A 15220-nucleotide genomic window follows, 5' to 3' on the forward strand; every position below is an offset into this window, starting at 1 on the left:
GGAAGCTTTCAGGCTAAGACTAAGGGTTAGTTAGAGCTGAGAAAGAGATGTTCCAGGTTCAGCTGAAGCACTTTATTTTCAAAGCTTGTGTATGGCTCTCATCTCATCCCTTCATCTTATGAAATATAAGTGAAATTTACTTTTTTTTTCTATTTTCAATTCAATATGAAATTTATTTGAGAATACATTTAATTCCTGACTTTTAATATAATACATTTAAAATTTCGCCGGGCGGTGGTGGCACACGCCTTTAATCCCAGCACTTGAGAGGCAGAGGCAGGCAGATTTCTGAGTTCAAGGCCAGCCTGGTCTACAGAGTGAGTTCCAGGACAGCCTGGGCTATAAAGAGAAACCCTGTCTCGAAAAACCAAAAAAAAAAATAAATGTATTAAAATTTCATGGAATATATTTCAAGACTCAAGTAATCCTATGTACAGTATCTGATCTCTATTACTCCATCCATTAAAAAAAAAAATAGGGATAAGGAAGTGTAATAGAGTCAGATTGACAAAAAGTGGCAAGGAGAAAATTAACAGTTGGAGAAGCTAGGAGGAAATTACCAATTGCTTATCATATAGTAAACTGTCAGTCATGAACATATAGGTGCAAGTAAAATTATAATTACTGTATTACATTGAAATACTTTAAGGAAAATAAACTATTGAGGACAACAAGTCCTCTTCTGCAGCGGCTGTATGTACCACAGAGAAAACACTGGAATAATTTATTGGATTGCAAGATAACAATTTTTAAAAGTATATTTTGAAGAGTGTTGTAAATATCTGATACAAAAATCAGATTTGAATTTTTAAAGACTTTTATATGAATGAAGATACTGATTAGAAAATACAGAGGATACAATATTATTCAATTGGCACAATAATTTAGCACCCCAGTATGCTAGATTTGTACATTTGATACTATTTAGAAATATAAATTGCAACACAGTATCCCAAAGTCCAGAGTTTACATTGTATCAGATTTTGGATACTTTGAATTTTTTGACTTGGTGCCAATATATAATGATGAGCCTTTTCTGTTACACTATAGACCTCACAGATTATCTGATCATCTCTCTGTATTTTATATTCCTTTCCACTTTCCAACTCTGGCTGTCACTAGCCTTTTCACTATCTTCATTGGTCTGATATGTACAGGATGTCATCTATTTGAACTCATATATCCTTTTGGAGTTATATTTCACTCAATGCTATTTATTTAAATATTTCTTTGTGTTTTCATGGCTTGAAAGTTCACTTATTTTAATGCTGAATAATAATCCATTATATGGCTATACTACAGTTGATGTATGCTAAGTTTTGTATTTCTCCTTGCTTGGACAAAATACAAGAAGGTTAAGAACTGGAACATCTAATCCAGCTCATAGTTTAAAGGGCTATATTCAGTACTAGCATGAAATGCATGGTGACAGGAACACCTCACATCTCTACTGGTTGATTCCATTACATTTAAGCACTAAAGATGTAGACAGCACTCTATAAGTGAGGTCAAAGCCTTACTTACCCTAGTATTCCCTTGTTCTACCTTGGCTTCATCACCAGAAAGGTTCCATAGACTCTCCAAATATCCCCTTCTTTAGTGAGCCAAATTTTCAAGCACATGAGCCTGTGTAAGACATTTTACAATCTACCATATCAGTATTGATTTGTATACAGAAGAACATTGTAATTTCTTCTAAATTTGACAGTGATGAAATAAACTGCTTTAAAGTACTGAGAATAATTTTTCTGTAGACACATTTTAAATACCTTTAGATAAATATGAAAGACTGATTTCAATATCATGTGGTGAGGATATATTTAATTTTGTTGAAAATCTGTCTTTCAACATCAAGTTATCTTTTGAACTCCCACCAGAAATGGAAAATTTTTTTTAATATCCTCTAAGCTTTTGGCAGCATCACTTATATTGGGGACACTACAGATGTGTAGTGGTAATTTGTTTTATACTGAATTTTCCTAATAGTATATACACAAAAAACTTCCATGTTCTTATTGATCATCTTTCTCTCTTTAGTGAGATATCTGATAATGGCCATTTTTTAGTCTTTATTTCTTTATTGTTGAATTTTAATCTATTTTATTATTTAGTTCTTTGGAAAACATATGTGTATTAGAATTTTTCTTACAAATGTTTTTCTTCCAAGTTTGACCTTTACACTTTTATTGTCTTGAATATGATTTTCACAGAAAATATATTCTACTTTTAACAACATCCAACATATAAACCTAATTTCATAAGCAAAACTTTTTCTTCTATCAAATGTGTAATAATGCAGACAGGATCATTTGGATTTTACTCTATTGATATCCTCTGTGGTATTTACAGATGTATGTTTTACATTTACTTCAATGATCTAAATGAGTAAGTAGACAAGGATTACAAAGATAAAAGAAATAAGTATTTTGATGAAATAAAATTTAAACCTGTCAAAAAGTTTAATATTCTATTTTATATTAATTCTTAATACTTAAAGAAAAAAATGATCTATTATTTTATTACATGTATCACTATTATTTTATTATAGGTATCATATATTATGCAGTAGTGAGACTTAAGTTATTATTAATAGTGCATACTTTTATTCATACAATCCTCTAAATATATATACCCTCATCCATATTAAATATACTTATGTATATAGTATATAGAAGTAAATCTGACACACAATAAAGATGCATTAAACACTAATCTTTTCAGTTTTGCTATTATCAACCACAGATATTATATGATTTTGTATATTTATATCTATATAAATAGATACATATATACATAAAACATGCATAAAGAAATTATAGTTATTATGTGTTTATTATAAAATATTTATTTTTCTTATATATAGAATATATCATAAAATACTGAGAATTCATAAATTATTAATACAGTTAATTTTAGTCCATACAATTCACATATATATGCTTATTCAATTTATAATTAGCTCATTTTATTTACCTGGGATATGGTTCTTTAAATTGAGAAACTGGATTAAATGCTGCGACTATACTACTTTAAGGAGTTATTTACATCTATTTCACCGAATAAAAACAAGGAGAACTTTTTGGCCGGTCCTGCTTTGGTGACACTATTGACAATAATCAACACCAGTCCTCCACTGTTATCTCTCTGGAGTCTTGGCTTTATGGGATAATCAATACTACTATATTTTAAACTGGATAGAGTTAAAAATGTTTGTAACTGCATAAAAAATATTATTAGCAATTAGACAAAATTATAAAATTAGACTTCTTTCCAACAGCTCTATAAAATCATGAAAATAATTTTTAAAAGGTATATATGTATATCAATTATATAGCCAAATATACATAGAATTATATATTTTATATATAGTTCACTATACATTAAATATATAGTAAACTTTACAATAATTTCAACAACCTATTTCAACACAAAATAATGTGATATTTCCACTATACAATTTGATCAAATTCTGTATACAAAAACTGGAACATGCATGAACAAAGGTAATTGCATAATCACTTAAGCAACTTTATATCAAATTAAGTATGATTTTCCTGAGTACAATGTAGTAATATGTTTTATATTCTTACACCTCCTTATATTTCTGAATGGAGGAAATACATCTGAAATGATTCTGGAATGATAGCTGTGTTATGAACCTGTGTTTGATCGAATCAACTGTTAAGAAACTTTCAAAGTCATATATATGTTACTTACAGTACACCATCTGTATCTCCAAAGGAATGTCTGAAACTATAGTATAAAATGAGATTGCAATCTTTTTTTTTAACATCTAAGAGCAGATGTACATGATATTCATTGAGGGTTAAATGTAAATTGAATAGTTATATATTACACCTGAATTTTTCTCCCCAGAAGCATTTTCAGTTAGGTTTTGCAGCATGCTCTTCACAATCACAAAGTCACCATCTGCTGTTTTTATCAACAGTACTTAGATTTCTAAACTATTTCTATCTTGTATAATTGAGTTTACATTGTAACTTACTTCATTTTATTTTTTTTAATTCAAAATGAGTGGGGCTATTAATCTTGCCTAAAATTATTCCATTCTCTAATTCTCTTTTTTCACTTCCTTCTCTGTTTTCTTACTTGCTTGTTTACTTCCTTCTTTATTTCTTTCCTCCTGTGTAAAGATAACCATGAACATTTTTCACCTTATTGAATTCTCTTAAAGACAAGGCTCAAGGAAGCTAACACATACTATAAAGTACTGGCTGCCTTCGTATCTGTAACATATTTTAGGGAAATTTATGCAAAATTAAAATTAATAACAAAATTAAAAGATCAACTCTTCTAAAGCAAAACAAGAAACTCTGTAAAATATTAACAGTTGAGCAAGACAACTTCTATTCAAAGTATATTTTCATTGTCCATAAAATGTACTCAGAAAGGAAAATTGAAAGACGTATCATAACTCTTCTATCATCTACAAAAAATGATATATCTCCCTCTCAGTGTATATACTGTCATAAAATTCTTCATCTTTCTCTTCCTTCTCCTGCTGCTACTCCTGCTCTTCCTGATGCTATTGCTAACAACAATAGATCAACGAAGATATCTTTCTTTCCACCTAGATGAGTAGAAGCAGAATAGAAACAAAGTTAATATTTCTTTTAAATTATTTATTATTAGTATTAAAATGCTATTTATAAATATAAATGAATATAATTTTCTTATATTGATTAATTAAATGAGCTAGTATCTCCTAATTTCATAAAAATTTCTCCATAAACTCCAATGTCCTAGTGAATCAGAGAAATACAATTCATTATTTATGCTTTGTGTATTTTTTTTCCTATCAGTGTCTTATGAATGTCAACCTATACTAAAATGGTGGAGATCTGTATCCTTAGAAATGTAAATTATGTTTACATTTTTAATTTTAATACATTGCTCTTTTTTATATGGTACCTATGTTTTTAATTTTATGTAGGTATTTGAATCACAGAAACTTAATGTACATCATTTAATTGACAGGCTGTTTTGTGTTCATATTTAAATTACTCAAAGCTAAATGAGTACTTGTTCATATTTATAATTCTAGGTCAATTGTTTCTATTTTGTACAATGTTAATTTGTGGAAATGTTAATATTGGGCAATCTTTTAAAATGTTATTTTACTATTCAGGTTGTGTTTTTACCGTGAAGGCTGGATGCCCCAGTGTGGGGGAATTCAAGGAAAGGGAGGTTGAAGTGTGTGGCTGGGTGGGGGCACATCTTCCTAGAAGCAGGAGGAGGCCAGATGTGATAGGTAGTTTCTAGGTGGGGGAAAATGGGGAAAGGGGACAACATTGGAAATGTAAATAAAATATCCAATAGAAAACTAATTACAAAAACAACAACAACAAACAATGACAAGGTTAGAATGGATCCAATTCCCTCGTCTGAGTTGTACAATATCCAGAAAGGACTCTTCTGACTCTTTGGTCATTAAAGATAGTGATCATGATTAAATTTATGTGACACAGTTGAATACATTGTTATTAAAACCCACAATTTCAGCTTCTTGAGCATAAATGATGATATATTTGTGACAATACAAGTGCCTTTTGCAGGGTAACATTGAGTATGACTGGTCGAACTACTGTGAGGACTGTGAATCATAGGTTTTTCAGGTTAGAATCTATAGCTACTAGAATGCTATTTGCCTTTCTGTTCCTGAGAAACTGAGTCTCTCTTTTAGGAAATGGAATATTCAGTCCAATTATGTATCTCCATTCCCTAGAAGTTAGTGAAGCATACAGAAGCTTGGCAGGACAATTAGTCTCAGACATTAATCTTGTATACACTGTATAGCTTGCAAAAAAAAAATGTATCCTGGCAACCACAATTGTCTTCTCCCTGTTTCTGAGGGTATTGTAAATCTGATTCCTTGCAATATACTTGTCACAATCTCAGTCTTGCTGTGATCTCTCCAACCTGAACTAGTCAAGAGTCATTTCTCATCAGCCTTATCAAGCAATCTTGGCCTGGTAAGTAAGTGCTGGCACTTGGTCCTTGTACGTGTTATTTGTGAGCATCTGGCCAGTGTCACACATGAATTGACTAAATTCATCATTCCAAGATATAAAATAAAAGTGAATTTTCCAATCTTGGGCATCTCAGTTTTCCAAAAGCTGTTCCCTAGAGCTATAGTACCTCAAAGCACATCCGGACCGTTTCTGAAAATGCTGCAATGAAAACATTATAAATTATTATTTAAACTATCATTACAATCACTGATTTAGTATTAACAACTAATTGATAATACTAATTATTTATCTATATGCACCAGAAATAAGCAGTGTCCTTAGAAATTTTCAATAATTCCATTAAAATTTAAAACTAGTTTAAATGATACAACATACTTAGTCATTAGGGAAATGCAAATCAAAACAAACCTGAAATTCTACCTCACACCAGTCAAAATGGCTAAGATCAAAAACTTAGGTATCAGAAGATGCTGGCAGGGATGTGAAGAAAGAGGAACACTGCTCCATTGTTGGTGGAATTTTAAGCTGATTCAGCCACTCTGGAAATCAGTCTGGTGGTTCCTCAGAAAATTGAACATAGAAACTTGAATCTGAGGACACAGCTATACAACTCCTGGGCATATACTCAGAAGATACTCCAACATATAACAAGGGCTTATGCTCCACTATGTTCATAGCAGCCTTATTTATAGTAGCCAGAATATGGAAAGAACCAGATGACCTTCAACAGAGTAATGAATATATTAAATGTGGTACATTTACACAATGAAATACTACACAGCTATTAAAAACAATGACTTCATGAAATTCTTAGGCAAAAGGATCAAACTAGAAAATATCATTCTGAGTGAGGTAACCCAGTCACAAAAGAACATACGTGGTGTGCACTCACTGATAAGTGGATCTTAGCTCAAAAGCTTATTATACACAAGATACACTTCACAGACCACAAGAAGTTCAAGAAGAAAAGAGACCAAAGTCTGGATGTTTCATTCCTTCTTAAAAGGGAGAACAAAAGGTTCATGGGAAGAAATACAGAGGCAAAGTGTGGACCAGAGACTGAAGGAAAGACCATCAAGATTCTCTCCCACCTGTAGATCCATCCCAAACACAGTCACCAAACCCAGAAACTACTACAGGTGCCAAAACGTGCTTGCTGACAGGAGCCTGATATAGCTGACAGGCTCTGCCTGAGCCTGAGAAATACAGAGGTGGATGCTCACAGCCAACCATTGAACTGAGCACAAGGTCCCCAGTGGAGGAGTTACAGAAAGGACTGAAGGAGTTGAAGGGATTTGCAATCTCATAGGAAGAACAACAATATCAATATCAACCAATCAGACTCCCTAGAGTTCCCAAGGACTAAACCACCAGCCAAATATTACACATAGAGGGACTCCTGGCTCCAGCTGCACACATAGCAAAAGATGACCTTGTCAGGCATCACTGAAAGGAGAGGCCTTCGGTCTTGTGAAGGCTTGATGCTCTAGTGTAGGGGAATGCCAGGGCAGGGAGTTTGGAGTGGGTATGTGGTAGAACACCCTCATAGAAGCAAGGGGAGGGGGATGTTATTGGGGGTTTCTGGAGGGGAAACTGGGAAAGGGGATCACATTTGAAATATAAATAAATGAAATATCCAGTAAAATATCATTGAATAAACTAAAAAAAAAATTATCAACCATACTTTATTCATTCGACTAGTGTCAAGAACTTTCTGAAGATCACGTAAGAAAATACTTGGACAGAGGCTGGAATTCAGAGCTCACAAGAGTAAATGGATCCTACAAAGAGCCCAAATCTGGTTCTCATGGTTACTGTAGAACTAAGGCTTTGTCATTACTCAAATATTGACCCCCATGTAAGTATGTTCTTCTGAAGACACTTGGTTCATCTTTGAACTTAACATTGGCATGAAGTCAAAATAAATTTAAATTTCTTAAAGTACATTCTTTAAAAATGCCTAGCCCTTTTTAAAAAAATCAGTGTTTCTTTTTTTTGTTTTTCTCATTGATATTATTCTCAATTTTGTGGTCAAAATATGAAGAGTGAATGTGTGGAAAAATTAAATAATAAAATATTATTGATTTAATTTGATGAAGGAGAAATTCTACTGGTACTTCAATTATAGAATTCTTAAAAATACCAAAATTGCATTTGCAAATCTACTGTTGAGTAATAAGATGAAAGAACAATGTTTTGAGGGAAAGTTAAAAACTGATTTTAGTATATACTTAAATATTTACCTCATTATTAAAATGTTTTATTTACTTTTCAGGTAACTATGGGTCTTTATTTTTCTCTGGATATTTGAGTTAAACAAGGTAGATTGATGCATTTATTGGTTGATCTTTAGATATAATGTATTGATTAGGGGATAATAGGCACCAGCATGTGAATATACAAACTTAATGAATGAAGAATAGGTACAGTAAACCATTCAAAGACTCATTCTTTTTTTTCAAAGCTAGTGAGGTCACTTGGGTAAAATCTATTTTTAACCATTTTTGAGAACATAATTAATTTTCTTGACTACATCTCATAGAAGATAAATCACTTCTATCATACATATTGGTTTTTTTTTTCAAATTAAAACTACTTTATTCATGCACATACAGAGATAACACAGGTTGTGTCAATGTCATTTGCAGATGCATAAATCACATTGTTAATGTGCCATGGAATGATACAAGGTGATATCTATTCTGCCTCTTATCACGTCAAAGATTTGTTTATATTCATTTCAGTGAAAGCCCTGCTTAAAGCTTGCTTCCGCCTATGTGAAATGTGTTTTACTGTAATATATTTAAAACTTAATGAATATTTACAAACTTAATGAATAAAGAATGAGTACAGTAAACTATTCAAACGCATTCATTCTTTTGTCAAGGCTAGGGAGTTCACTTGGATAAAATCTATTTTTAACCATATTGAGAACTACATTAGTATACAAATAAGAATGTATGACCATTATGGTATGCAATAATTTAAATAAATAACATATAACTCTTTTCCTCAAAGTATATAAAATATTCATAAGTTCTAAATACTGGTTAATGCCAAAATAGACTTCATTAGTTCAGTAAATTGTGATAAAAATTTTAAAAAAAATGTAGAAGTTGCAAAGCACCTGCATTGTTTATTTCTGAATTACTATTTATTATCTTTACTGTCCTAGGAGTCACTCCTGGTGAGCAATTTCTGTATCCCTCTCAAAATAACTCGTATACCACTTGTGATGCCCCGCTACACTGTAACAGAGACATCTATTGCTAATAATCAGGAATTGTTGTGAGATGAGACTGACATTTTACCATGAAGAGGCTTTCAGAAGTACATGCCTGAGAGTTCACTTTCAGAGTTTTTGGATATATTTCTATGAGTAGTATGAAAGAGTAGAAAAAGAAAAATAACTTGTACCAGATTTGCAATATGCTTGCAATTGCGCTACTTGTACTTAAATATAATCTGATTAATTATATAAATTATCAATATAGGACACATACAAAATTGTACATTATATGTAATTGTAGGCCCACTTCTGCTCTGCCACAGGGCACGGTCTCTTGGTCAGGTAAAACTTATGGAGTTTAACTGTGTTTATCCCACACTGCAGCAGGGGAAGGTGCTGGGTTGTAGGTAAGTGCTGGAACACTGCTTGATGGTGGGAAAGCAGTCTGAGATGTGAGAAGCTGGACATAGTTCAGATGTCCCTGATCCTGAAACAAGGCTGGGACTGTTAGGTTCTCAGACTCTTGGACATCCAGGAGCAGCTGAGAGTCTCAGAAAAGGTAAGGACAGAGTCAGGGGCTATCAGGCTATGGACCCATCTAGCCCAGGGCTGGGGAGAACAGCGGAGCTGGCTTGTCACAATAATTATTGTCCTTAGTTTGGCAGAGGCAGGTTTAGTGGCAGTTGTGCCTGGGAGCACAGAGAGACATTCTAAGGAAGATTAGGCTGTAGCTCTGTAGACAAAGGCCTTCTTCATGGCTCTCCACACCAGATCTTGATGAAAAGAGACAGTCCATGGTTCTAAACAGTTTGTCATGGTGAAAAATGGATGCGTAAAACCATATCCAACTGCTCAGAGTGTGACTGAGATTAAATAGCTTTTGCAGGGAGAAATGTCTGGGAAGGGAAGCTTACTGACTAACCCCTCTGGACCTCCTGGTACCTCATTAACATGAAGAAGTCTGTCTTGAGCTTATATGAGCATAGGACATGTCTCTTTTATGTGAGACACATTCTATGTGTTCCAAGTCAGGCATCTGACAGGGAGCTGGGTGTCACCTAAGCCTCAGGTGTGTGCCTACTGAGTCTCTGGGTCTCAACTTGCTCTACCTTATGAAAGTCCCCGGCATGGTTTTATGTCCCACTTGTAGTAACGTGTATACATATATACATGTGTGTATGTATGCATGTAAAATTCACTAATCCCATTTCTCTGTCTCTCTGTTTCTGTCTCTCTGTGTCTCTGTCTCTCTGTCTCTCTCTATATATATACATTAAATATGGCTAGCATTAAGAAATGGGACTCAGTCTGTCAATTATTAAAAATAGAATGGATGTGATAGTTTGAATGGGACTATACACTCTAGGGTCTTATATTTTCATGCATATTTCACAGTTATTGAATTGTCTGGGAAGGATTAGGAAGTGTGGTCTTATTGGAGCAGATATAGACTTATTGAATGAAGTGTTTCAGTGTGAGTGGGCTTTGATGATTCAATATCCCATGATAGGCCCAGTCTCTGTTTCTCTGCCTGTTGCCTGAAGATTAGAATATAAAGTTCGCAGTTACTACTTTCACACCATGCCCATCTGCTTCCTGCTATGATGATCATGGACTGACCCTCTAAAACTATAAGGAAACTTTCAAACACTCCCTTTTATTAGTTTCCTTGGTCATGTTATCTTCCCATAGCACTAACTAAAGTATTGAATGGGTAGATTAATAGTGTTACAGGAATATTAAATCAGAGATATAACAACACTATGCAAAAGAAATTGAAATGGAGCCTTAAAGGGGATAGATGTGTATGTCCTTAAATTACTAGTGTCTCTTGGACTAGAGCATTTATACAAAAATAAATATTAAAATGGCTTCTAGCCATGAATAGAAGGAACAACTTGCTATTAATGGACACTTTAACTGGTATACCACTGTTTTGGGAGGGGCTACAGCATTTCCAAATTAACATCATGTTGTATAAGTGGGATGTGTTTATAGCTCTGATCACTATTTTACATAGTCATCTAGATATTCAATTGATATACAATATTATGTAATGGAAAAGTAGCCTGGACATAAATTATATATTATTTGAAAACTCCTTAAAAACAAATAACAATGAATGGAAAACTACTCTTCTCATATTTAACATTGAAAATATTTGTAACGTTAAGAATAATTAAAATATCTACCACTTCAGTATGATAAGGGGATATTTAAATTTAATAAATTACATCACAAGTCATCATTTAGTAGGAAAGTTTAATTTACCAATGCTTATAATAGTGTTTTCAATTAAACTCAGCATGGAAAAAAAAAAGCTACTTTACTTACTAATAGTTCATGTATCTAAAACTTGACCAAGATCTTGTACATAATTACATCTGACAATGTTTTCATTTTTTCTTTTATAATAAATTCAAAAATTATTAAATATTTGATTGTTTATTCAATATTATTTGTTTAATACATATAATGAACATAGATAAAAACTACAATGTCACTGCATCTTAGAAAGTGAAAATGTTTTCCTGGTCACAACATGGCTTTTTAAAATTGTCTGTAACTTCACCTCTCATTAAATTTATCTATTATGTAGTTTGAGCACCATCGTAGAACTGATGAAATTGTGCTTAGAACTGTAGTTTGAGTTTTAGAATATATTGATATGTTTGCTAGAGTTCCTGGTGACTGTTCTAATAAGGATCATGAAGCTGTTTCAGATTTAGTCTAATGAAGAAACTATTTAAAAAAGATAGGATGCAGAGGAATTTTCTACCTCAGGGCTCAAATAGCTTTAAAAACTTCTGTAAGTTGGATAATTGAATCTACACATATTTTTCCTAGCAATTTTCTTGGGCCTAAATTTGTTCATATGTCACTCAACATATAACTAGAGAGGGACTTCATTTTGTGCCTTCTGACATTTATTTTCCTCATTAATACTGATGCAAAATGAAGATAAAATTGCCTCCGATCCACAAACTTCTTTTATTAGATATTAAACTTTTTAATGAAATGAAAGCATTCTCAATATTTTCCTTTCTCATGAATAGCTAAATTAACTTGGCTCTACATTTAAGCATTAGATCAGTTATTTTTTCAATGAGAGTGTGTACTTTTTTCATCACAGACATATTTAATTTTTCTTCTTACCTCTTTCCTCTTTAAAATCCACTTAAGAACTGTTTATGAAACTTAGGATATTGCATTTTATCAAGATCAATGATAATTTGGGTTATTTAAACATAATAGAAATATAGTCTATTAATAATTGCAAGTACACAATATCCTCGTACTTGTCTAAGAACTATTTCTTTTGATTCCCTCTGCTCTTTTGCTTTCAACTTTGGAAAATGGAGAAAACCAAATACTTAGAATTGATGTTATATCTTCACCAGTTCAGTTTTTGAAAGTATCACATGAAGCTGTTAAATGTGTGAGAAAATTAACTTTTTTGAGAAGTATCTATTTAAAGTACCCTGTAATAATAAGCAATATCAAGGATTTTCTTCACTTCTCCCAAAGATCAGACATTTTGAATTACATTTGTAACCTTCTGTTTTACAGAATCAATATATTAAAGTAATTTTAATTTAATCTTTTCCTTGAGTTTTTAAACATATGAATAATATGAGGGTTTATTTTTCCCCATGAGGATGCAGTAAAACAGTAGGCCTGCTGAAGAAATCTACAACACAGCACTGTTTTACAACAAAGTTCAACTTTTGTACTCAATCTGTTGACATTTGATTTTACCAGCAAAATTGTATAATTCAAATGAAATCATGTTAATTATAAAAGATTATTTATTTGAGATCAGAAAATGATTATCACTTTCAAGTTTTATATAATCTCATATCACTAAGTGTACTTTGGAGACATGTACAAATCACATTTAGAAATTCTATTACAGGTCAGTATTTATCCTGTCACATGTTGGAGTTGAACTCAGTTTTTAAAAGACACTAAAGGTTATGTAGCAAAGAACCCATGTCCATTCATATTTTCAGGAGATATAAGTCTCACTGTAGTGAATGTGTAAGTAGAAAGTACCTTTGCAACTTCAGTTGCTCCATATTTATCTTCATTGTGGTCAGATAGTATGTATAGGTAATATCTGCAAATGACTTGAAAGTATTCTCAAATGGAGGAACACTGCAGCAGTATCAGGCAGCATCCAAGAATGCACACATACACACACATAGTCATCTTTCTGTGCAGAACTTCTGAAGAATGTTTACTTCCTGTCATTGTTTTCTGTTCTGATCATCATTATAAAAATACATTTAAATCTAATGTTTGTAATGCAGAGTAACAAAATCACTGTACCCGCATTTTGACCATCACTAAAATGGACACTAGAACTAAACAGAGATTCTTTAAAATAAAAAAGTACAAGCAAGTAAAAGAAACTTTTAAAAGGTTTAGTATCCCTAGACATCAGTGAAATACAAATTAAACCTACACTGAAAATTCATCTCATTCTACTCAGAATACTTATCATTAAGTAGGAGTACAAACCTTTAATCTCAATACTTTGGAAGTGGAGGGAGGAGGATACCTGAGTTCAGGAAGCACTTGGTCTAATAAAGTGCTTTCAATGACTGTCCATACTTAATAGAAAATGCTGTCCAAAAAATTATAAAATTAAATTAAGTTAAACTTTACAAATTGAAAAATAAAAAACTGAATAAAGAGAATACCAATGACAATAATTGCTAGCATGAATGTAGGAAAATCGAAATGTTTAAATACTGTTTATGGTTGCATGTAGTACAGTCAGTTTTCAAATTTGTCAAGTTTTTATAGGGGAATTTTAATCCAGTAACATGGCTGCTTTGGCAAAAGATCACATCTACTTAGGTATATATGTCCTGCTGAAATGGAGACATGCCATGAATTACAGTCTGATCTGTCTGAAACACAGATACATCCTTAGTACACACCTTTAATCCCTAACAATGAAGGTAAGGTTAGTTTGTAGATAGAAGCAGTCAGATTTGAAATTTATTTCTAACCAAGAGACAATCTAACAAATCAAAGAAAGATTTCACAGAATGAGTCAGAGATAGAATATGCTCAAGTCACACTAGAATAGCTAGAACGAAAAGTTATCTAAAAGCAGAGAGAGAAAAGGTGTGGTGGGTGGTGGTTGGTGGGTGGTGGGTGGTGGGTGATAGGTGGTGTTTGTATGTAGCCGTTTACCAGGACTGTTTTACAGAGACAGGTTCCAGAGAGAACAAGTTAGACACAGATGAAGACAGAATGAGCCAGCGAATAAGAAGAGCCAGAGAACATATTGCCAAAGTTTTTTTTTTTTAAAAAAAAGCTAAACAGAGCATTTCAGTCATAATCCAAGAGAAGCCAGCATCAATCATTCATTGTGGAAAATTAGATTGTATAGAGGTTAAAATCTTCCAGGCCTAGGCCTAGGAAATTATTAGACTGAAATGATCTGGGGGTCAGCCCAACTCATGTATTCAAAGAGCTTGAGTACAGTTTGCATCTCAATCTTCTGTCTGAGGAAATAAGAAAGAAATATTTACATTTACAGTTTTTCAGAAAATTTGATGTGAAACTACCATTTGACTCAGATCTAAACTTTATGGAAACCAATTCAAAAGAATCAGTATCCTAATGTAAAGATAATAGTATATCCAATATCACTGCTGCTCTGTTTAGAACACCTAGGAATTGGAAGCAGCCTATATGTTCATCAATTGACTAATGGATAATACAAACATGATGCATTTATACAATGAAATAGTATTTAACTACAAATAAAAATGCCTGCTGGTAAAATGGATGGGACTGAAAAATAAATACAAGAGAAGTCATCCAGCTCTGATGGACAAATACCACAAGTTCTGTGTCTCATGTAGATCTCTGCTTGGATGCATTAGTTTAGTTTGCTTAACTTGGAGTAGTCCTGGAAGACAGGACCTAGTAAACGAACATCCAAATAGTATAAAGTTGTTTTAAGAGAGTGTGGATC

The sequence above is a fragment of the Grammomys surdaster genome, unplaced genomic scaffold, assembly GCF_004785775.1.
Source record: "Grammomys surdaster isolate TR1022 unplaced genomic scaffold, NIH_TR_1.0 134, whole genome shotgun sequence".
In the NCBI taxonomy this organism is placed as follows: domain Eukaryota; kingdom Metazoa; phylum Chordata; class Mammalia; order Rodentia; family Muridae; genus Grammomys; species Grammomys surdaster.